We start from the raw sequence: 24,836 nt of genomic DNA on the forward strand, positions 1-24,836 counted from the left end.
CACACAAGGAGAAGGTGCAAACAGCAATTTGTATTTACACAGCACCTTTAACATAGTAAAATGCTCCAAGGTGCTTCACAGAAGCAAAATTTGATGCAAAGCCACATGAGGGGATATTAGGGTAGGTGACCAAAAGATTGGTCAATGAGATAGATTTTGGATAGCATCTTAAAGAAGGATAGAGAGGTGAGAAATGTGGAGACGGTTACAGAGGGAATTCCGGAGTTTAGGGCAGCAAATGGCATGGCTGCCAGTGGTGGACGATTAAAATCAGAGATTTGCAAGAAATCAGAGTTCACGGAGTACGGAGATCTCTAGGTTTGGAGGAGTTACAGAGATAAGGATGGGGATAAGGACATGGAGGGATTTGAAAACAAGGCTGAGATTTTTAAAATTGATGCATTGCAGTGCAATGCATTTGATAAGGATAGGGTCAAAGGGGCAGGAGGTGGGCATTAGACAAGTTGAGCTTGACAAGAGCATGTGGAGAGATAGGAGAGAAGTTAGAGAAAAACGTGAGTTCAGTTTAAGGGTTGGGGGAAGCCGGGTTTGGCGAGGAATGGCTAAATCAGTTGTCTGTCATAAACATTCAAGTCTGTGTCCCTTGGTCTTATGGCAATGCAGATTAGGGCTGCACAGGAAGGAAGAGGGTGAGAGAGAGTCATGGTTTTAATGGTGACAAGGGCATCAATAGTGGAGGTGATGATGTAATCGAGCAGATCGGTAGCTGCAGAAACATTGTAGTAAATGGAGGGCAAAAGGCTAGATGGTTGTGAAGCTGAAAATGCCATTGTAAGTGACTTGGAAAGTTACTTTTCCAGGCACAGGCATTGAAGAAAGTAGGATTGCATGAGGGAAGGAGGATTTGGATGGAGAGGAACTAAGGAAAATGATCTTAGATGGCCTCCTGTGTGATTGACATGATGAGAGTAGAGATGTTTCATGAGATGGCAAGTTCACAGCCATGAATATGAGTATGGAAGTTAATATGATGAGGCGATTAAGGAAGGGTGGGAGAAGAGTGAACTCAGAGTAAAGAAGAGATGAATTGTTGAAATGGAGGTTGAAATCACTGCGGATGAAGTCACTTGGTGCAGAGGCTGAGGGAGGAAGGCAGTGAAGATATCTAAGTGAAAAACGTGAAGCTGTAGGGAATTTTAAATGAGAGGCGAGAGGGGTGGAAAAAGATGAGATGCTCAAGGAGAAAAAGGTCCTAGATGACTCGGGTTGGGGTGGGGGGGGGCGGGGGTGGTGGTGGTGGGGGGCAGACCAAGTTATATTTTTAGTGATAATAGCCACACTGCCAGTGTGGTGGGCTGGGTAGGGCCAACGATGAAAGGTATAGTCAGGCAGTGCAGCTTCATCCAGGGAAAAAGGTGTCATCGCCCATTAGTCAAGTTTCAGCCAATGCCATTATTTTGATGTAATCAAACCACAATAAGCTTATGGGTAGCTAGAGCACCGTCAAGAGAGAACAGGCATCTGGAGGGAGATGTGGAGAGGGGCAGTGAAAGCTGATGTGCTGAGGGAGTCTACAGGGCCAGCACTCGGTGTGGTGGTGTGGTGAATGGAACCTGGCAAAAAAATAAGGGTACAAACACTTCAGCTCACTAAAAACATCCAGTAGCCAGTATCGCTCCCAGTGCACAGGACTGCAGGACTGAACTAATATCCACAACAGGATGAACTACTGTGATAATGCCAAAGAATGTGATTATAATTGGAGGTTTTAATTTTCACTTAGACTGGGAGAAGCAGATCAGCTAAAGTAATAGAGGTAATGAATTTCTATAATGCATTCAAGACAGATTTGTGCAAAAACATGTTTTAGAAGCGACAAGGGAATATTGGATTTAGTGATGTGTAACAAACCAGAATTCGTTAACAAGCTGCCAGCAAGTATACATCTTTCAAATAAGTGATCACCATATGATTAAATTTGAAATTAGGTTTATAAGGGAGAAGAATGGTCACAAACCATAGTTTGAAATTCACATCAAGCCAAATTCAAATGGATGAAAAACAAATTAACTGGTCTAAACTGGACTGAACTGTTAATAATTGATAGGAAGAAAGTAAGAAGAAACAAAAGGGAATAGGGTATCATATATAACAGCAATAGGCATTATATATATACTTAAGAGAAAGGATGTAATAAAGGGAATGTGGTCCATTAAAGGTGAGGGACACAATTTAATGCAACCCACCTAAGCAGGAGTCATGGAGGAAGAGGCCATAGAATCACACGAGAGTCAGTGAGTTGGCTGAATTAAAAGGCAAGTGGGAAGGCAGTGAGGCGGCGAATCTTCATGAATGTGGCAGGAAGCCAATGAAGATGGTTAAGAAGGCAATTAAAAGGTGTTTGCATGCTGCTGAACACCATTCAACACAACTGTTGGGTTTAAGTGAGAGGCGAGCAGGGATCACTCACTGGCTGTTCGATTCACGACCAGTGAAAGCTGGCAGTGTTGAAGTGAGGTGCCTTTCTGAGGTGGAAGGTCAGCCATTAGGCAATTGCCTTAAGAGGATAGAATGAATTCAAAAAGTTATAGGCTGAGGGGCATACATTGGCACTTTAAATCTAGGGACAGCAGCCTGTGAAAGGGCTAAAATCAGACCCAATATGAATGGCTGTATGAGTGGTGGAACAGCAGGGTTAATGGAGGTACCAGAGGCAGCGTTATTGGAGAGGCAGGAGCAGCAAAAAGACATGATTAGCCAGCCCCTTCTAACCTACTCAGGAATCCTGCCAAGTTCCGGGTCCACCGACAGGACCCACGTCACCTGAGTTGAATTCCGTCAAGACAATTGTAAATAGTAAGGAAATATCAGGCTTGTTAAATGAATATTTTCTCTTTATTTTCACACTGGAGGGAGAGCAAAAATACTAGTGGTCCAATGGAATCTAAACATAAGATAAGTTGAGGAATTTAGCAGTTTCAAGTCAAAAAAAGTAATGGACAAAATAATGGGACTTAAGATAGATAAGTCTCCCAGACTGATTGTTTTCACCCAAGAGTATTACAAAAATGTGAGGAAAATGTCAGTGTTAGTCATAATTTTCCCAAACTCTCTAAATTCAAGAGTTGTGCTTTTTGGTTTGGAAAATTGCATATGTTGCTGTATTATTTAAAGAAGAGGAAGAGAGAAACCAAGTAACTACAGAGTTCTCAATTTAACCTCTGTTGTGGAGTAGTTACTGGTATCTATCATCAGAGGCAGAGTGACTGAACACTTGAACAAGTGTAAGCTGACAAAGTGAGTAAACATGGATTTGTGACGGTTTTACCTGACTTATCTAGTTAACTGATGAGGTCACCAGCATGGTGAATAGCGGAATGCCTATGGATAATGTCAGTATGGACTTCCAGGCGGTATTTCATCTGATTGCAGGTATGAGATTTTAGCAAAAATGAGGGCACATGGAATTGGTGGTTATCTTGTGATGTGGGGTCAATCATAAGTTGGGAAGTAGGATAAAGAGAAATAAATAGCATTTTCACAGCTTGGTAGGATGTGGCAAGTTGTATTCTCCACGGATCTGTACTGAAGCCTCAGCTTTTCACCATATATATTGACTTCCTTGAAGAAATAGAATTGTATATCCAAGTTTGTAAATGATTCTAAGTTAATAGGCACAGTAAGTTATATAAATAGGATTAAACAGAAAGAAAATAAAGGTCCGGATATTCCTGTCCTGCCTGTTGCAGGATCAGAAATTCCTGTCCGTCCAATTTTCGTCCCGTCCGCGACAAATCCCACCATGGGGGAGTGGGTCCAGAGAATTCTGGCCTTATACTTGCATTTATATAGGCTTTTTCACAACCGCCAGACACTGCAAAGTGCTTTACAGCCAATGAAGTATTTTTTTGAAGTGTAATCCCTGTTACGTTGTAGGAAATGCAGAAAAAACAATTTGGGCTCAGCAAACTCCCCCAAACATCAACATGATAATCACCAGGTAATCTGTTGTTTGTGATGTTGATTGAGGGATAACTATTGGCTAGAACACCAGGGCTCTTCCCCGCTCTTTTTCAAGATAGTGCCATGGGATCTTTCACATCCACCCGAGCAGCAGATAGGTCCTTGGTTTCGCATCTCATCCAAAAGAAAGTTCCTACAATAGTGTAATCTTCCCTCAATGCTGTTTTCTTTTTGTGTCAAGCGCTGAAGCAGGACTTCAACTCAGAACCTTGTGATTCAGAGGTAAGTGTGTTGCCAACGGAACCAAAGCTAACACTAAAAGTGTTAAAAAGGTGCGTAGACAGACTAAATGAACTGACAAAACTGTAGCACTTTGAGTTCAAATGGGAGAAGTATGGGGTCATCTATTTTGGACAAATAGTATTTTTTTAAATTTTGATGGTCTGGGAGCTATGGAGGAGCAAAGTGCTTTAGGTATCGGGTGCACAAATGAATTTAAACCAGTGCACAGGTATAAAAAGTAACTAAAAAGGTGAATGGGATGTTAGCCTTTATATCCACGGGATTGTAATTCAAATGAGCAGAACTGATGCTCCAGTTGTAGAAAGCTATTAGTCAGGCCCCATCTGAAATGCTGCATTTAGTTTTGGACACAGCCCCTGGAAAGATAAACCAGCCTTGGAAGTGCTACAGGACAGATTCATGAGAATTATACCAGGGCTTAAAGGATTACATTAAGAGGACAGGTTGTGTAAACTTGGGTTTGCATTTTGTATTTAGAAGGCTGAGCAGTGAACTAATCCAGACTTTAATATTATAAGGGTATTTGACATGGTAGCTATGGAGAAACTATTTCCTCTGGTGAGGGAATTCCAAACAAGAGGGCATCGGGCAGGCGCAACAGGTGGGCCCAGGAGCAGCCGGGGAATAGTCCGCAGCTTGTGATCAGCCTCCAACCGCGAATTCACACTGGCTGGCCAATTGATGATCTGCCAGTGTGAAAGGCGCACTGAGGAGCTCAGCACTGCTGGGGTGGGGGTGGGGGCAGGAGGAGGGTGAGCGTTGAAGCCTGCACACGCGTGGGGGAGCGTGCACTGTGAGAGCCCTGAGGGCACAGAGCCGCCTCAGGGAGCTGAAGATTTGAACATACACAGATGAAGGTTTTAGAAATGATATAAAAATGTCCCCACATGTGACTCAGTCACATGAAGAGGGACATGTTAAAAACATTTTTTTATTGGGTTTTATTTTCCGTGGGGAACCTCATCCCGCACGTGGATGAGGCTTCGTAAAAAATGCAAAGGCCGCCTGGCCAATTCGCCTGCCCGCCAACCGAACGCCTGAACGGGCAGCGAAAACTAGAAATAAATTAATTGATTAAGGGGCTTTAATAAGCCTCTTACTTACTGGCAGGCGCGCCAACCAAAATATCAGCCGAGTGCGCGCTGAGGTCAGGAAGCTCGCCCACCCACGGGACGTAAAATTAAGCCCTAATCTTAAAATTAGAACTAGCCCATTCAGAAGTGGAATAAGGAAGCACTTCTTCATGCAAAGAGTTAAGGGAATTTGAAACTCTCAAAAGGTTGAAAGCACCAGGTCAATTGAAATGTTCAAGACAGAGATCAGTAGATTTTGTTGTGTAAGGGCATCGTGGGATATGCAACAAAGGTGAGTTAAAATAATTGTGGTTCTGAGCATCCATGATCTAACTGAATGTTGGAACAAGCTTAAGGCACAGAATAACAAAATCCTTTTTCTATATTTCTGAAAAAATGGTTTATTGCGCAGTAGAAACAAAACGAGCATGCAGAAAACATTTTTACATACACGATGTAAACAATTTAATTAAGTAAGCATTCCTAAAATCTGTACTCTGCATACAACAGGATGTAAATAGGGGTGTTTTAACCTGCCAGGGTGGGCAGGTGTCTAGGCAGGCAGCAGGTTAAAACAGCAAAAAAAAAAAATGTCAGTGGGCCAGGACATTTACCAGCCAACTTCCCCATTTAATTTGAGGACGGTCTGGTAGCACGCGGGAAATCCCCGTGTTAGGCGGGTCTGACAATTGAATATGTTAAACGGCAATTGAGTGGAGTATTAACCCTGGATTTTGTCTTCAACTCTCATGGCACAGATTCCTTGGGCTTCCAGGAGCTCACCAGATAAAACAGGGTGAGGGCACAGCAGGGTTTAATGGGGCTGAGCAATTGAAAGCCTTTTAATACTGACATATGACAGCTACCTCTTTGCCCAAGTGAAAGGTTTTTGCTTAAAGTTTAAAGGGCTTGTTCTGAGTGCTTTCACTTTTTTAGGGGTGATTTCCAGTAATTTGGAGGTCATCTCTGCTGCCTTGGAGTTTTTTTGCCTTTGATCTGCACTTTCCAGCTGTCAGCTTTCTCAGCAACATATGAGCCACTTACGCAGCTCTACCTTAGACCTCTGATGAGGAACAAGAGGATCAGCACCAGAAGCAGAAGGAGCAGAAGCAGCAGGAACAGCAGAAGCAGCCTTCTCCTCAGCCATCTTCCAGGACAGAGGGGATGGGCACGGAGCTCCACTCTCAGCAAGCAATATCGGCAGCACAGAGTATACAGGCAGACTATAAGTTTTAAGAACATTATTGAGTACAAGTGCCTCAGGAGGCGCAATCTTTAACATTAAGTGTTTGCTGACATTTGTGGCCTCCTGAAAGAAGTACTCCTGCCAAATGGACCAAGTGGGCACACATTGCCAGTGATGGTCAATGTCACAATAGTCCTGAATTTCTTTGCCTCTGACTTCTTTCAGGCATCTATTTGGCATTTATATGGATCTCATGATCTGCTGCCCACAAATGCATCTCCTAGGTTTGCCAAGGTTGACACTTATTCTTGAAGACTCCAGTCAGAAAGAGAGTCCTTTGGATTTGCTACAAGCTGTGGATTCCCACAAGGACAAGGTGTCATCTATTGCATGCACATGTAATGATTAGTGTACTCTCAGGTCACCCAGCTGTATGCATCAACCAAAACCAAAAGGGATTCCACCCCATCAATGTGTGGCTGGCACGCAACAACCAAAAGACCATCATGCATGATTGGGCAAGATACCCAGGAAGATGCCATGATGCCTTTATCCTGTGCCAGCTAAGCCCCCCACAGATATTTCCATCTCCAAGCTCCTTGAAAATAGGGGCTATCTTCTAAGCAGATGGCTGATGATGCCCGTGAGAACCCCTACCACTAACACCCAGGAAAGTTACAACCAAAGTTATATGACGCACAAGAGTAGTCATTGAAAAAGCCACCTGGATACTGAAGAATCGGGTGCCTGGACAGATCTGGGGCCACCTTCAGTATGAACCAGCAAAGATTTCCAGAAGAATAGTGGTTTGAAGCACCTTGCATACTATTTCAAAGCAACGTGGAGGAAGAGCAACATAAGGATCAGGAAGAGGAGGAGCCTGATGTGGTGAGGGTACCAGTAGCCCCTCACTTATAGCTGCCAGGGATTCCCAGGATGGACTGATTCATGCTGGCTTCAGCTGAGCTGAAGCAGTGCAGTTATCTGGCACACTAAATCTGAACCTACTGTGCCCTCTCAACCCCAGGAAAAGAAAGAAGTACCACAATCAACAGTCCATCCCTCTCTCAGACACAAATTGCTCATCTTTTACTTATTATGATCTCCAAAGAGACTGATAACTTTTAAAAAGAGATTCAAACTTCCAGTTATTAACTGAAAGAATGACCCGACAAGATTTTGTGTTTCACAATGTTTACTGTAACACATTACTAGAAAAAAACACTATTGATGAAGCAATATTTTGTTTTGTAGGCAATTTATACTTTAAACTACAGAGAAGAGACACCCCATTTAACTTTTAGCATGATCAAAAATCTCCCACTACCGTTATGCTTTACACTGTCCCTTAAGTGGACACTTCATCCTCCAGGAACCAGTCTGAAATTATTCTCATCTCCCAGTGGCGTGTTTCTTTTTCACTTCCCCAGTCAGGTAATGTCTAATCCCAGAACTTATATTCACTGTGATTGTTACACTGGAGATCCCTTATATCTAGCTCAAGCTAGGTGAATCTTCCAGCCTCCTTTAAAACCTCACAAACTCAGTCTTTTCAATCTGAGCACAATCTTCCACCTATGTTCTATGTGGTGAATAATAGAGTCAGCATTCTCTCTACTTTAGGTGCAGGACTGTCTGCCTCTGTCTCTTGGTCTCTTCTTCTCAGATGGCTGCAGACCATACCAAACAAACTGCTGTCTGTCAATGATAGTTACAAATTTTTAGGGAAGCCTGTAACCTGATCTCAAAAATAACTTATTCTGCCGTCTTCCCCATGGCAATGTAAAACACATTAACCTTGTATCTAGGTAGAAAAGTTAATGAGCTATTTTTGATTCTAATTCCCTTTCATATTAGGAGCAAATGGACAGCTTATAGCACAACTGTTTACAACCTGATCCCTTCTGTGACTGTGAGAGACTGAAAACTCATGGTAAACTCAGGGGTGCTGCCATTGTCTCCAAGCATAAATATCTTGCGCCTTCTTCTCAATGAAACAATCAAAGCTGCCTTTTGATCTCTAACAATCAAACCATTCAGGCTTATGTCAGGCAGACTGCAGAGCAGGTCACATGACCTTCTTCATTAACCCTAAATGTAAGATTTCAATTCCAAAACATAATAATTTTATAAATTTCATAATTATAAAATATTCTCGTCATACCATTTTCCTCAAGGCTGGAGGCCACTTGGGAGTTGACAGTCAACAATGAGGAGGGTGGGACAATGGAGCTTGGTAATAATATTTATGGTTCATAATCATTGAACAGAAAAGTGATACTGAAACATATGGTGGCATTTTCTGGCCCCGCCCACTGGTGGGATTATCCGGTCCCTCTGAAAGTTAATGACTTTTGGCTGAGCTGCCATAACCCCGTGGAGGGTCTCACCATGGCGGGGGCAAAAAATCTCAGCCATAGAATTACACACAGAAGCAAATACACTTGTGCACCTACAAATCTTATCCCTTCTCCAATTACTCCTATTTGTTGTAACCCCTGCAGCTTCAGCAGAGCTCTTTACTCTGCTCTGACTGCTCAGGTGCTCTTGGCAGACATCCTTCACATTTTGAAACCCATGAGGGCACTGCCAATGGCTGCCCCATCTGTACCTAAGCAGAGACAGAACCAGCCATCAGGATATGAGGTAGCTCTGATTGAGTTGGGGAGGAGAGGGAAGGAGCGGAATCACTGTTGGCTTCCATGTCCCCTTTCTCCATCTTCTCTCTCATGGCCCACTCACACTTCCCTGCTGGTCAAGAGCTGGAGAGCACTTTGCTACATTTCAGTGAGGAGCTGAATGACCAAGGTAAGGCTTTCCTCCATCTTGATTGAGGTGAGAGTCAGAATATACAGGCCATTGGTGAGGGGCAGTATACACTCTGCTGCTATGCCTGGTGCACCATGCAGTGGCTACTATTTCCATGGATGCAGATTTCAGTGTGAAGGCATCATGGCACTCATGCTGGAGGTGAATTCTTTGGATCTCTCTCCACTCAGGTACAGTCACAGAATCACAGAATTGTTAAACTTTAGAAGGAGGCCATTCAGTCCATCAAGTCTACACTGGCTGTCTGAGCATTTGAATTTAGTGCCAGTCTCTTGCCTTTTCCCATAACCCTGCACAATGTTCCTATTTAGATAATCATCCAATGCCCTCTTGAATGCTTCAATTGAACCTGCCTCCACCACACTTTCAGGCAGTGCATCCTAAACCCTAACTACTCGCTGTGGGAAAAAACTTTTTCTCACCTTGCATTTGCTTCCTTTGCAAAACACTTTAAAACTGTGCCCTCTGGTTTTCAATCCATTTACAAGCGGGAACAGTTTCTCCCTATCTACTCTGTCCAGACCCCTCATGATTTTGAAAACTTCTATCAAGTCTCCTCTCAGCCTTCTCCTCTCCAAGGAAAACAGTCGCAACTTCTCCAAACTTTCCTTATAACTGAAGTGACTCATCCCTGGAACCATTCTCGTAAACCTCTTCTGCACTCTCTCCAATGCGTTCACATCCTTCCTATAGTGTGGCACCCATAACTATATACAATACTCCAGCTGAGGTCTAGCCAGTGTCATATATAAGTTCATCATAACCTCCCTGCTCTTGTACTCTATTCCCCTATTAATGAAGCCTAGAACACTGTATACCTTAGAAACAGCTCTCTCTACCTGTCCTGCCACCTTTAATGACTTATGTAGATATACACCCAGTATATATGTCTGCTCCTGCACACCATTTAGAATGGTTTCCTTTATTTTATACTGCCTCTCCATGTTCTTTGTACCAAAGTGTATCACCTCACACTTTTCCGCATCGAATTTCATCTGCCACCTATCTGTCCACTCCACCAATGTGTCAATGTCCTTTTGAAATTCTACACTGTCCTTCTCATAGTTTACAATGTGTCATCCGCAAACTTCAAAATGTCCCCTGCACACCTAAATCTAGATCATTTATATATATCAGGGAAAGTAAGGGTCCCAATACCGACTCCTGGGGAACTCCAATACAAACCTTCTTCCAGCCCAAAAAATACCCATTTAACCATTACCCTCTGTTTCCTATCCTTCAGCCATTTTTGTATCCATCTTACTACTGTCCCTTTTATTCCATGACCTATAACTTTCCTCACAGGTCTATTGTGTGGCATTGTATCAAACGCCTTTTGGTAGTCCAAACATGCCACATCAACAGTGCCTCTGGAAAGGCTGATAGAACCTTACACAATTTCTGCTGCTGCTCCAGAATAGTCATCTTCGTCAACAGGTCCTGAGGCTCAGCAGCATTCAACTGAGCAGAGATGGGGTGTCCTGCATCCCCAATACAACTCCCCTCTGCTTTGTGTGCAACACTTGCTCCTGCTCACTTATGGTGTGTGCCTCAGCATCTTGCAACCCTGCTACTAGTCTTGGCAGCCCCAGAATGCTGTGTGTATATGATGCTTCTGGTTGGTGCACATGAGTTCTGTAGTGATACTTCCTCAGAGTGTGTGACCTCCTCCAAGGAGTCTGTATCCTCCTCAGCACCACCTCCCACTTTTAGGAGCTGTGGAAGATGAAAGACATGAATTAGAAATGGCAACGTGAGAGGATTCTCAGCCATCATTGTGCTGGTCATCATTTTTCATTGCCTGCTGACATCAAGTTAACATGAGTGAGTATTGTTTACCATGTAACGGTCTGTCAACAGGTAGCTGGGAGACCCTCATCTCTTCATCGCCTATGGACATGTACGCTAAGAGACTGATTATCACTACTGCATCTTCCTCTGCAGTGGTCAGGTTGCCGATAACTGGAAAGTCACCCCCAATTCTCTGCCTCTCCCTATTGTTCTGTACACTCTTCTCTTGTAAGAAGAAAAAGGGGAGAGCTCAGTGTGAGAAATGGAATGTGTTGACAGGATGGCAGGGCAATATTTGCAGGCTGCGATTTTCTGGTCCTGCCAGCCAATGGACTGTTGGCTGTTCTCCAAGTTTTCCGGTCCCGCCTGTGCCAATTCCTGCCCCTGCCAGGATTGGGAAATCTTGGCTGCAGAGAATCACTGAGGGATGCATGTGACATAGCATTCAGATAAAGGTGAGTGTCAGCAATGGTTGGTCAGATGTGGATGTGAGGAGGTACCTCAAGAGAGAAGGATGGGAGCACCTGCAAAGCAATTTGGTCTGAGGAGTGTTGTGCAGTAGATGGCTCTGTCTTGGGGGTGGGGATGGGTGGGGGGGGGTGGGGGGGGGTGGGGGGGGTTGGTGCGCGGAGTTGGTTGGGCTTGAATGTGGAATGCCATCCACCTTTCATGCCCTGGTTAGGTCATTGAACCTCTTGCGGTACTCAAACAGGAGCATGGCACCACACACATGCTCCTTGTCTACCATGTCCAGCCATGCCTGCTTGTTCTCTGAGGCTGACCTTTTCTTCCTATCCACTGGCAACACAATCTTCCTATGGATCCTTTCAGTCTGCAACATTATGTCCAGGGATGCATCTGAGAACTGTAGTGCAGCCTTGCCTCATTGTCACTCCTTTTATCAAGTTACTCGTTCAGTCTTGACGGTTGTCGAAAGCGTCCATTCTGACACTCACGGGGTCCCTTTAAATAGTAGAGTTTCAGCAGTCAGCTGCAGGTTGTCATCATTGTCACTAATTGGCCAGGAAACCCAGGAGTCAGAAGCAACTTGCATGGCTCAGTTAAAAAGACATAGACAAACCCGGTGCTGACACTTGCATGTTCTTGACATACTGTTGGCCTCTTTGCTGCGAGTAGTTGGGAAGGTTAAAATTCATCCCAAAGCCACTAGATGAGATCCAATTCTCTAAGTGAGTTAAGCTAGAAGAATGTTCCGAATGAGCATTCAGATCTCTTCTTTCATCCATCCTCATACCAAGGGTTGGCTGCACTATGAACAATGGCCTAAATTTTCTGATTCCGCCCACTTCGGGAATCATTACGGGTGGGATGGAAACTTTGACGGGCCAGCAAAAAGCCCGTTGACTTCAAGCGGGAATTTCTGGTGCCACGGTGGGCAGGTCCAGAAAATCTCGGCCAATCCTTCTCGACTGATTTCTGTTCTCCGCTGCCCTCATTGCCTGTCCCACAGAGAGGCCAGTTGGCGTTCTGATACTATCCATCCGTGCCGTCTGCATGTTTCCCAGGTGTTTTGCCTTGCATTACCTCTTTTTCAAAACACTCCCCTTCTGTTCGCATCATGTGTCCAAAATATGTGAGCTTCCTTGATGTCGCTGCCTCAAACATGTACCGCTTCACACCATTCCGAATTAAGATGCGTATTTTGTTCTTGCCGTCCGTGGAATCCACTGTGGCTAGCGGCTTAGTCTGCTTTCCTGTGAAGCCTTTTTTTTTGTCATTTTAGAAGGAGTGTTAACTGTGTGAGCCCGAGGAGCCTACTAATACAGTTACCCTCATAGTCTCCTGGTCTCAATCAGTCAATATACTCATTTTATTATGGAATATAGGAGATTTGCTCTGCTCCCTGTAGCTATCCAATCCCAATACAATTTAGTGGTTTGCTTTTGATTTAGTGGCTTATCATTGATTTTGTGTCCTGAAACCCCACACGACTAAACATTCTGCCGACTGGTAGAAAGTCGAACTACCGAATGAATGAAATTTAGCTTCGTTCCAAGAAAGCAAAGCAACAATGTTTTGTTTATTGTTGTAGAATGTGTGTGTTGAATGCTGAATAAAAGGTTATTTGAAACCTATATATCTTGCTGAATTCTTTGGTTTTGGAAGTCAGAAGACTGACTGAGTGATAGATCATTGGAAAAGGGGAGATCCATTTCTTTCGTGCTCATAAAAGAAAAATCCCCCACAAAGCATTTGGTGTTGCCCTTCGGGATATGTCGACTGTAATGTAAAAATTCCTGTCCCTCTGTGTCTGGTACATTATTCATCATCTGTGAAGGTTGGCAAACCTCTGCTGTTAGTTGTCTGCCATTCTTTCCTCTGTACCTTGACTGTGTATGACAGCGATGCTGGGGAGCACTATTATTTTACATTGTGTTCCTTTCCCTTTGAGTGACATTTCATTCCGCTTGGACTCTCATGAGGACCTCGATATGGGGAACTGCTGATATAAGTTACATTTTGGTAGCCAAAGCCGGGGAGGAGGGTGGGGGTTGGGGGGGGCTGCGGAATCTTTCCTCACACCCTTCTTTAAGAATAAAAAGAAATCCCTACTACTCGGTTATTACTGGTGTGTTCCAATAAAAATACCTGCCACGATGCATTTAACAAACGGTAAATTTGATGGTTACTGTTAAGAAAAAAAACATGAAAGAATTCCCAAGAGCTGCATATATCACTAATACTACACGTAAGCAACCTTCTGAATACTGGGATATGTGTAAGATGTTAAACAATGGAACTGAAACACAAGACCTAAGTGTATTCAATATAGTAAGAACAATTTAACAAAACAGTTAAAGTTGGGGAGGTGGTGGAGTAGTGGTCATGTCACCAGTTATAATCCAGAACCCCAAGCTAATGTTCCAGGGACACATGGGTTTGAAACCCGCCATGACCGCTGGTGGTATTTAAATTTTGTCAACAAACCTGGAATTAAAAAGCTAGTCTCTGTAATAATGACCAGGAAACGATCATCGATTGTCGTAAAAACCCATCAAGTTCACTAATGTCCTTTAGGGAAGGTAAACTGGTGTCCTTACCCATCTGGTCTACACGTGACTCCAGTCCCACGACAATGTGGTTGACTCTTAAATGTGCTTTCAAATGGGCTAGCCAGCCACTAAGTTGTATCAAACTGCCACAGAGCCTACAAAAAGGAAAGAACCCTGGATAGATCACTGGCCTTGACCTAGGCACTGGAAACGACAATGGCAAACCTGACACTGCAAAGTCCTTTTAGCTTGTGCCAAAATTGGGAGAGCTATCCCACAGACTAATCAAGCAACAGCCGGACGTAGTCATACTCACAGAATCATACTTTACAATGTCCCAGGCATCACCATCACTATCCTTGGGTATGTCCTGTCCCACCGGCAGGTCAGACCCAGCAGAGGTGACAGCACAGTAGGATACAGTCGGGAGGGAGTCGCCTTGGGAGTCCTCAACATGGACTCCAGACCAAATTAAGTCTCAGGGCATCAGGTCAAACATAGGCAAGGAAACCTCCTGCTGATTACAATGTACCGTTCCCCCCTCAGCTGTTGAATCAGTGCTCCTCCATGTTGAAAACTGCTTGGAGAAAGCACTGAGGGTGAAGGGCACAGAATGTACTCTGGGTGGGGACTTCAATGTCCATCACCAAGAGTGGCTCGGTAGCACCACTACTTATTGAGCTGGCCGAGTCCTAAAGGTCATAGCTGCTAGGTTGGGTCAGCGGCAGGTGGTGAGGAAACTAAGAAGAAGGAAAACATACTTGAGCTCATCTTCACCAATCTACCTGTCGGAGATGCATTTGTCCATGACAGTATCAGTAGGAGTGACCACTGCACAGTCGGTGTGGAAACACAGTCCCGTCTTCACATTGAGGATAATCACCATTGTGTTGTGTGGCACTAGCACTGTGCTAAATGGTATAGATTTTGAACAGATCTAGCAAATCAAGACTGGGCATCCATGAGGCGCTGTGGGCCATCAACAGCAGCAGAATTGTACTCGAACACCATCTGCAACATTTCAAATCTGTCTGACTCTTCTTCAGAGCTAAAAGAAGTAAAAATGTGGTGAAATTTATATTGTTTAAGGGAGGTGGAGCAGGTGAAGCTGGATAGAAGGCCAGCGATAGGTGGAGGCAAAGGAGAGATTGCCAAAGATGTCATAAACAAAAGGTCAAAGGGGTGTTGATGGTGGTGGCACTGGCTAAAGGAGGTGCCAATGGTGACATTAAGGGTAGAAAGCAGAATGTGATAATAGCCGGACAAGGGTAAGCACTCTGGAAAGAACAACATGAGCAAGTGACAGATGGCCCTTGTGGGGGTGGGGTGGGGAGGCGGTGGTGGGAAAAAATATCGAAAATAGGCTAAAAGGTGGAGATAAAACAATGAATAAAAATGAAAATGAATGAAATAATAATAAAAATAAGTGAAAAAAAAATTAAAAATAATATTGAAAAAAGGGGATAAAAAAGGGGTGAGGATGGAGGAGAGGGTTCACGGTCTAAAGTTGTTGAACTCAATGTTAAGTCCGGAAGGCTGTAAAGTACCTAATCGGAGGATGAGGTGCTGTTCCTCCAGTTTGTGTTGAGCTTCACTGGAACATTGCAGCAGGTCAAGGACGGACATGTGGGCATGAGAGCAGGGTGGAGTGTTGAAATGGTAAACCACAGGAAGGTCTGGGTCATGCTTGCAGACAGACCGAAGGTGTTCTGCAAAGCGGTCACCCAGTTTCCGTTTGGTCTCTCCAGTGCAGAGGAGAGGGCATTGGGAGCAGCGTATGTAGTAGACCAAACTGAGGGAAACTTGAAAGGAGTGGTTTGGGCCCTTGGACGGTGAAGACGGGGGAGGTAAAGGGGAAGATGTTGCACCTTCTGCGATTGCATGGGAAGGTGCCATGAGACAGGATTGAGGTGTTGGGGATGATGGAGGAGTGGACCAGGGTGCCCTGGAGGGAATGGTTTCTACAGAATGCCGTTGGGGGGGTGGGGAGGGGATGTGAAGGGAAGATGTGTTTGGTGTTTGGTGGTGGCATCGTGCTGGAGTTGGCGGATATGGCGGTGGATGTTCCTTTGAATGCGGAGGCTGGTGGTGTGAAAAGTGAGGTTCTGGGGGGGAAGGGAAGGTGTGAGGGAGATGGGTCGGACACGGTTGAAGGCCCTGTCAACCACTGTGGGTGGGAAACCTCGGTTGAGGAAGAAGGGAGACATGTCAGAATCGCTGTTTTGGAAAGTGGCACCATTGGAACAAATGCAACGGAGGTGAAGGAACTGAGAGAATGGGATGGAGTCCTTACAGGAAGCAGGGTGTGAGGAGCTGTAGTCGAGGTAGCTGTGGGAGTCGGTGGGCTTGTAATGAATATTGGTGGACAGTCTAATACCAGAAATTGAGACAGAGAAGTCAAGGAAGGGAAGGGAAGTGTTGGAGGTGGACCATGTGAAAGTGATCTGGAAATTCGAAGCAGAAGTGGTGGAAATTGGAAGCAGAATTGATAAATCTTTCCAGGTCCAGATGAGAGCATGAAGCAGCACCAAAATATTTGTCGATGTACCAAAGAAGGAGTTGTGGGAGGGGGCCTGAGTAGGACTGGAACAAGGAATGTTCCACATACCCCATAAAGAGGCAGGCATAGCTGGGGCCCATGCGGGTACCCATAGCCACACCTTTTATTTGGAGGAAGTGAAACAAGTTTAAGGAGAAATTGTTCAGTGAGAGAACAAGTTTAGCCAGACAGGGGAGAGGGGTGGTGGATGGGAATTGTTCGGGCCTCTGTTCAAGGAAGAAATGGAGAGCCCTCAGACCATCCCAGTGGGGGTTGAAAGTATAGAGTGATTGGATGCCCATGGTGAAGAGGAGGCGGCTAGGGCCAGGGAACTGGAAATTGTTGATATGATGTAGGACATCAGAGGAATCACAGATGTAGGTGGGAAGAGACTAGACAAGGGGAAAGAGAATGGAGTCAAGATAGGAAGAAATTAGTTCCGTGGGGCAGGAACAGGCTGACATGTTCAGTCCACCAGGACAGTCCTGTTTGTGGATTTTGGGGAGAAGGTAGAAGTGGGCTGGTGGAGGTTGGGAGACTATGAGGTTGGAAGCTGTGGAGGGAAGATCACCAGAGGAGATGAGGTCAGTGACAGTCCTGGAAACAATGGCTTGATGTTCAGTGGTGGGGTCATGGTCCAGGGGGAGGTAGGAGGAAGTGTCTGAGAGTTGGCATTCAGCCTCTGTGAGGTAGAGGTCAGTACGCCAGACATCAACAGCACCACCCTTGTCAGCAGGTTTGCTATCAAAGTCAGGGTTGGACCTAAGAAAACGGAGTGTGGCAAGTTCAGGAGGAGACAGGTTAAAATGGGTGAGAGGAGCAGAGAAATTGAGATGGCCGATGTCACACCAACAATTCTCAATGAAAAGATCAAGAGCAGGTAAGAATCCAGAGGGAGGGGCCCAGGCGGAGGGAGAATATTGGAGGCGGGTAAATGGATCCATTGAACGGGGAGAGGACTCATTCCCAGGACTTCACTGCAGGAGTTCCTCAGGATACTGTCCTCGGCCCAACCATTTTCAGTTGCTTTGTTAATGACCTTCCCTCCGTCGTAAGGTCAGAAGTGGGAATGTTCACTGATGATTGCACAACGTTCACAACCAGTTGTGATTCCTCAGATACTGAAGCAGTCTGTGCCCATATGCAACAAGACCTGGAAAACATTCATGCTTGGGCTGATAGGTGGCAAGTAGCATTCACCTTGGTTCTCCTGTGATTCCTGTGTCAACAGCAGGATTCCAGATCCCTTCATGCTGAATCCTCTGTCTCTCCCATGTTCAGGTCAGGTAGAGGTCGGGGACCTCAATCAAAGTAGTGTTTCTGCCTCTGCTGTCTCAGTTTGAGCAGGTCCTACATGCCATTGCTCATTGGCTGTGGAAATAACAGTGGAGGCGCAGTTGGAAGCTTAGTTCTTAGTCTTGTCCCAATCAGGAGCTGTGCTGGAGATGATCCAATGCCCTCTAATGGAGTATTCTTGAAATCCAGCAGAGCCAGATGGGGGTCTTTTCCACCTGCCTTTGCCTTCTTCAACAGGTATCTTAAGGTTTGCATGGTACGTTCCACCATTCTGTTGGATTGTGGATATTTGGGAATTGATGGAATGTGGCAAAACTCCCAGTCCAGTGCAAATTTGCGAAACTCGAGTGCCTGAGAATTGTGGACCATTATCTGAGATGAGCACTTCAGGTATGCCGTGACGAGCAAAAATTGATTTTAAATAATTCATTACAGTGGTGATTTTACTATCATCTCTCAGCAGCACAAACTCAAAATAATCTACTGCTAGTGGGTACTGACCATTGTCAAATGTGAACAAGTCCACTCCAATTTTCTGCCAGGGCCTCTCTGGAACACTGTGGTTGAATTGGCTCTTTTTGTTGTGATTTACTGTACTTTTGGCACACTGCACATGCATTCACCATTTCCCCAATTTGTGCTCCCATTCCAGGCCAATATATTACACCTCGAGCTCTTCTCCTGCATGTTTCTATGCTGAGGCGACTTTCCTGTATGCGCTGCAGCATTTCTTTCCTCAGGGTTGCAGGAGTTATGATCTTTTCTACCTTGAAAAGTATTCCTTCGGCTACATGAATGTGATAAAGTGGAATGCTATTAACCTTTAAGAGAATGTAGTTAACTGACCACGTGACTGTATCAACCAACCGTTACACAGCAGGGGCTACTTGGGTAACTGTAAGTCTAGAGCTGGAGGTGACTGAAGTAGCACATATTGTGTTAGTGCCCTGTTCTTAGTTTCAATAAACCACCAGTGTTTGTTCAGTTTATCGCTCTCTCTGCCTATATTGTTTCGAGCACCAACTAATGTGTGAATATGAAGAGCACAGCTCGCACTCGCTGGACAAAGTGAACCCGAAAAACCTAAAACATAAAAATGAAATTCCTCACGAAAGTTCCAGCACTCTTGAACAGCAGGAGGGGCTCCGTTCCAATGGGCAGGCTTGCCCATTTGCACAATCTGCTGCAGTTTTCTCAGGGTGGCATCGTTCTTGGTCGCTTCCCTGATCTCATCCATTTTGGTTACAGCCGCAGGTAAGTTCTTTATCAGCATATGAACCAGTGTTTCTGTTTATTTATCCTCTTCCTCCGTGATGGGTAGGTATGCGCGTGACAGAGTGTCTGAGATGTACATTTCTTTGCCCGGTTTGTATTTAAATCTAACCTGGTACTTCTGCAGACGCATTAGTAATCTTTGAATTCTTGGTGATGCACAGTTCAGGGGCTTTTTAAGTATAGCTTCCAAAGGCTTATGATCAGGCTCTACCTATCTGTCTTTGCCATAGACAAACTGGTGGAAATGTTCAAGCCCAAACACAATTGCTAGCATTTCTTTCTCTATTTGGGCTGACTGCTGCTGTGTTTCAGTCACTGCCTCTGAAGTGTATGCCACTGGTGCCTTATTTTGCATGAAGACAGCTCCCAGGCCTGTCTTTGAAGCACCCACTGAGATCCTGACTGGCTGACTGACATTGTAATACTTTAACACTGGTGCCTGGGTCAGTGTTCTCTTCAGACTGGTCAAAGCCTCCTGGTGACTTTGTTCCCATTGCCGTTCCACATCATTTTGTAGAAGTTCTCTGAGAGGTACTGTCAGGTCTGACATGTTCTGAATGAATTTCTCAAGATAAGTCACCATTCCCAAAAACCTCTCCAATTCTTTCTTACATTCTGGCATGTTTACAACTGCTTCGATTTTACTCGGGTCTGGCTTCAGTCCCTCACTTGTTAGCACATTTCCCAAGTACTTGATTTCATGAAGACCTATTTTGCACTTTTCCTTCTTCAACTTGAGTTTCCTTTCTCTAGCTCTGGCCAGCATCTGCCTCAGTCTGTGGTTGTGTTCTTCACATGAGGACCAGCACATCATCAATATAGGTTTCTGTCCTCTGACCCTTCAAATAGCTGATTCAGTGTTCTGTGGAACACCTCAGAGCTGAATTAATACCAAAAGGTAAATGTAAAAACCTGTTTCGCCCTTATGGTGAGTTGAAGGGACAGAGATAGGAGCTCCACTCATCCACCTTGACCTGCCAGAAGCCTGAACTCGAATCCAAGACTGAATAATATTTAGCATCGGCTAGCTTACACATGGTCTCTTCTAATGTGGGCAGCTGGTAATGCTCTCTTTGTACTGCATGGTTTAGGTCTCTGGGATCCAGACAGACCCGCAGATTCCCATCTGATTTTTCTACAGTTATAATTGGATGAACCCACTTTTTCAGTTCTTCGATTTTCTTGATGTGAGCTTTCTTCATTTTGTCCAACTCTGCTTTCAATCAGTCTCTCAGCATTACTGGTATTTTCCTGGTATTTTGGGTGTCACATTTTCATCAATCTTGATGGTGTCTTCTCCTTTTAGGCATCCAATTCCCCCGGAACACATCTTTATACTCATTAAGGATGTCATCAGCGGGGATAGTCATTATTCTTTTGATTAGCTTCAGATTTTCACAAGCTTTGATTCCAAGAATGGGTTTTGCATCAGTTTTCACTGTTATGAATGGAAGTACTTGAAACTGATTTTTTGTAGTTCACTTTAAGTGAGCACTTGCCTTCTACTGTAATTTTTTCACCTGTACAAGTAGACAGGTTCACTTTTGTTTTAGTTAGCTGTTTTACTTTGCTTATCTTACGATACAGGGTTATGGGAATGACAATTGCTTGTGTGCCTGTGTCAAGCTTGAAATTCACCATCATGTTGGCGATTTTTAAATCAGCCTTCCATTCATCTTCTTTGGGATTTTTTGTTACTGCGCCAACGCAAAGTTCAGTTTCAGTGTCTATGTCAATCATTTGCAATTTCTTCGATTTACACATCTTAGTGAAACGATTTAGTTTATCACAGCTCTTACACTGCTTTCCGTAGGCTGGACAACTAGATGGTAAATGCTCTGTTCCACATCGGCTGCATTTAAATGCTTTAATAGCAGTTTTATTCTTTTTAACATTCAGACTGTCTATTTGTTCTTTCCTTGGGCTGTTTCTGTTTAACTTCATCTAACTGCTTGACCGTGTACAGCTTATCATCCTCTGCCACCTGTTTAGTCTGGCATTGTGTTGTCTCTGCCACTCTGCATATATTTAATGCTTTCTCCAGCATGAGATCAACTGCTCTCAAAAGGCGTTCTCTCAGAGTGTCATTTGCGATTCCGCACATTATTCTATCTTGGACGAGTGATTCTTCAAACTCTCCAAATTCACATGATTTAGCTTGTTTTCTCAGCTCAGTTACGTACTGACTAATTTGTCACTGCCTTGTGTGCACATAAAAAATTGGTATCTTTCATGCGTGATGTTTTTCTTTGTGATGCAGTAGGCTTTGAATTTTTCCATTATTTCTTTCAAGTCATTTAATTTCTCATCACTTTCAAATGTAAGTATGTTATAAACTTCAAGGCTGCTTTCCCTGCTATGTGAAGAAAGATGGAAGAGTGTACCTGAGGGTCTTTTTTATCACTGCCCATCGCTGTGAGGTACAGCTTGAATCACTGCCGGAACCTCCTTCAGGTTTCAGCGCGATTTCCCTCCAAAGTGAGCTCTGTCGGTGGTTTCAGAGCCTTCATTGTTGTGTTTAGTTTACTTCTGACATCATGTCTTGCCTTTTTTTCAATGATGCACACAGGCTGTCGACATTGTAGCTGAGCTAATGTTATTGATAACACATTTTACTAACATAAACACATACCTGCAGTAACTGAATTCAAACAAGTCAGGCTTCAACATGTACTATCTGACCTTCAGCTACCAGGTCAGATGACCCCATCTCCAGTAGGGAGTACCGTATAGTATCTGATCCTGGAGTCCATTACCACAATCAACTATTATCATGACATCAACCATTTAAGACAGAGATGAGGTGTAATGTTTTCACTCAGGGGGTCGTGAGTCTTTGGAACTCTCTTCCTGAAAAGGTGGTGGAGTCTTTTAATATTTTTAAGGCAGAGGTGGATAGATTCTTGGTAAGCAAGGGGGTGATAGGTTATCAGGGGTAGGTGGGATGCAGATTCGAGGTTACTATCAGGTCAACCATGTTCTTATTAAATGGTGGAGTAGGCTTGCGGGGCTGAATGGCCCACTGCTCCTTGTTCATATGTTCATATGTTCTGGGATGGTACTGCAGCTAAAGTGTTAATTCTGTTTCCCTCTCCATAGATATTGTCAGGCCTGCTGAGTATTTACAGCATTTTCTGTTACTGTTATACAAAGTGTTATTCTGTCACAAGACATAGAAGAAGGTGAAAAAAAGCAGGCCTTATAAATTATGCTTCCCCAAGAAAATTCTTGGTGGGTATAAATACTGAGGAAAATCTAACCGAGAATGTAGCAAGCAAGGCTTTCCAAACTGGTTGCAATGTAAGGGTTCACCAATTTCAATAAAACAATTACGCAAAGGGACTTCATAGATCCATATCAGCAAAGATGCGAAGACAAGTTTTAAGAAATCTTGGAATTACTTTAACTAAATGACTCAACAGAACTGAGGCAAATGTCTCCCATAACCAGCCTATGGAATAGAACATCCAACCAGTCAAAATGGGTAATATTATTTCAAAGACATCCTATAGAAGTCACAATTAACACTAGTGCATCAACAGATGTGATATTAAAAAATTCTGAGGAACTACTGTCCACTTACTCAATGTGCCAGGGGACTAAGACCTCATTCTATTTTTTTTTTAATAAAAAATATATATACCACCCTGGCTAATCTATAAAATTATTTTTCTTGAAACTTGACAAAGGCTTTAAACTAACTGAAGCCATGACTGGCTATGACTCTCACAAAAGGAAGTTTTGGGATTCAGAATAGCAGCAGCTTGTTATCTCTAAGGAGGTGCTAATACCCCTGTGACTGCAGAGATCAAATCCCCAGGACTTGTATAAAGGTCCCTCATATTTCTAAGACCAAGCCCCTGGCGAACGGAGACCATCCATATGTGAGGACAAAAGGACCGGGAAACCTCTGTTGAACTTAATAATGGCTGGAACATTAACCACCTCAAGGATCCAGATCAGGAAAATACAATCCTTGTCCAAACCTAGGTGGAGAAGTGGGAGTCTTGTCACATGACATTCCCTTTCCCCTACCACCCCCGCCCCCCACCCCCCTCCCCCCTCACCATTGCCACCATCCAAACTGCTAGAACATGTATATATTGCCTTGTGGAGCTGAAAAAGGGCAGACTGCCATTTTCCATTTAGCAGGCAGCAGCAGAAAAAGGTCTCTGGCCAGGTTTTTGAAAACCTGGCTCCCCACCCACCCTGTTTTCTACTGGAATTTCTGAACTTTTGTACTAGTGCCTACAAGGCCAGATCACCTATATGTGCCTATCCCATTGGGGAATTCGTTTCTACTGGATAAGTGGATTATCAAGCATCCGTCTTCAACCTGCTGACTCTGTAAAAGAATATACCATTAGATTTTGATTCTGGACTCTGGACTCACGTGAAACAATAAATTATTATCTTCTTTGTGGTCTTTGACCTGTATCTCTTTCTTTCCCTTATCCCTTTTTTATTGTTGTGTGAATGTAGCACAGGCTACTTAGCGACACACCCTCCCACGTTTTCAATTTGTATGAAGTAAATTAGCTCTTTTAGTTCACCCTATCTCATATTTGTTATGGGGTTATTAATAGAAATTGGATCACACCCAAATTTGAGGGATTGGAAAATATGCCACAGCTTACAAATGGGGAAGCCAAAAAATCAAAAACGCATTTCTGTTTACGGACGGGTGATGAGAGGAGAAATCAGGGCTCTTTAAATTAACCTCCCGCCCGCCTATAACAAATCTATAGGGAAAATTTGAATCTTAGTTATACTCTCAAGGATGGATACCTAACCATGTAGTAGCCTGAATTAATGGCACAATGTTTAACTGCAATACTGCAAATATCCTCAAATTTAGTTCAGTGCTCTGCAATGCCAGTGGTCGTCACTTATCTCAAATGTTATTGAAATATCCTTCTGTTTTCCGATGCATCGGTAAATTGAAGAACTGCCAAATTACCCTGCACGTTGATAACATAGTGTACCCTTTTCTTCAGCCTCATTGATGCATTATCCTCTGTAGGCTAGTCTTAACATCAAGATTCAATCTTCAGGATTAAATAAAAAGTTAAGAAGGGACTTGTTGTTCTAATGATGTTCTGAGGTAACTAAATACTAATTATTTCATCAGTAAGCTATAGGTTCAACTGCAACATTAAACCAGGGAGAACAGAATCAAACTAGTGACTGCTGAGTCCTGAGAAGCAGATAGTAAAATGTCTTCCTTCGATCAATGCAACTTTTATGTAATTTATCAACTTGTTTCTACTATTGACACACAGAGATTAAATTGTTGAGGATCAAGATTGTACTTAAAAAGGCGGAAACCTGATATTGAATCCTCACATGTATTTGGATTTATTCCAGAAAGGTTTTTAATCAAAATCTACACACATTGCATTCTGAAGATGATTCTCACATATATCACCTGTACCGTAGTTCATCACTATGGCAATGCAAGGGTCAGAACAAAAGTGTTCACTCAATCTCTTAGATCAGCTTGGCTGTGATTCTCCCCTTTAGGAATGAGTTCAAATAAGACAGCATTTCTAATCCACCCCTGAATCTTGCCCAGCCTTGATCCAATTTTCCTGGGTCAGGGATGT

Source organism: Cetorhinus maximus, chromosome 7 (genome assembly GCF_964194155.1).
Source record: "Cetorhinus maximus chromosome 7, sCetMax3.hap1.1, whole genome shotgun sequence".
In the NCBI taxonomy this organism is placed as follows: domain Eukaryota; kingdom Metazoa; phylum Chordata; class Chondrichthyes; order Lamniformes; family Cetorhinidae; genus Cetorhinus; species Cetorhinus maximus.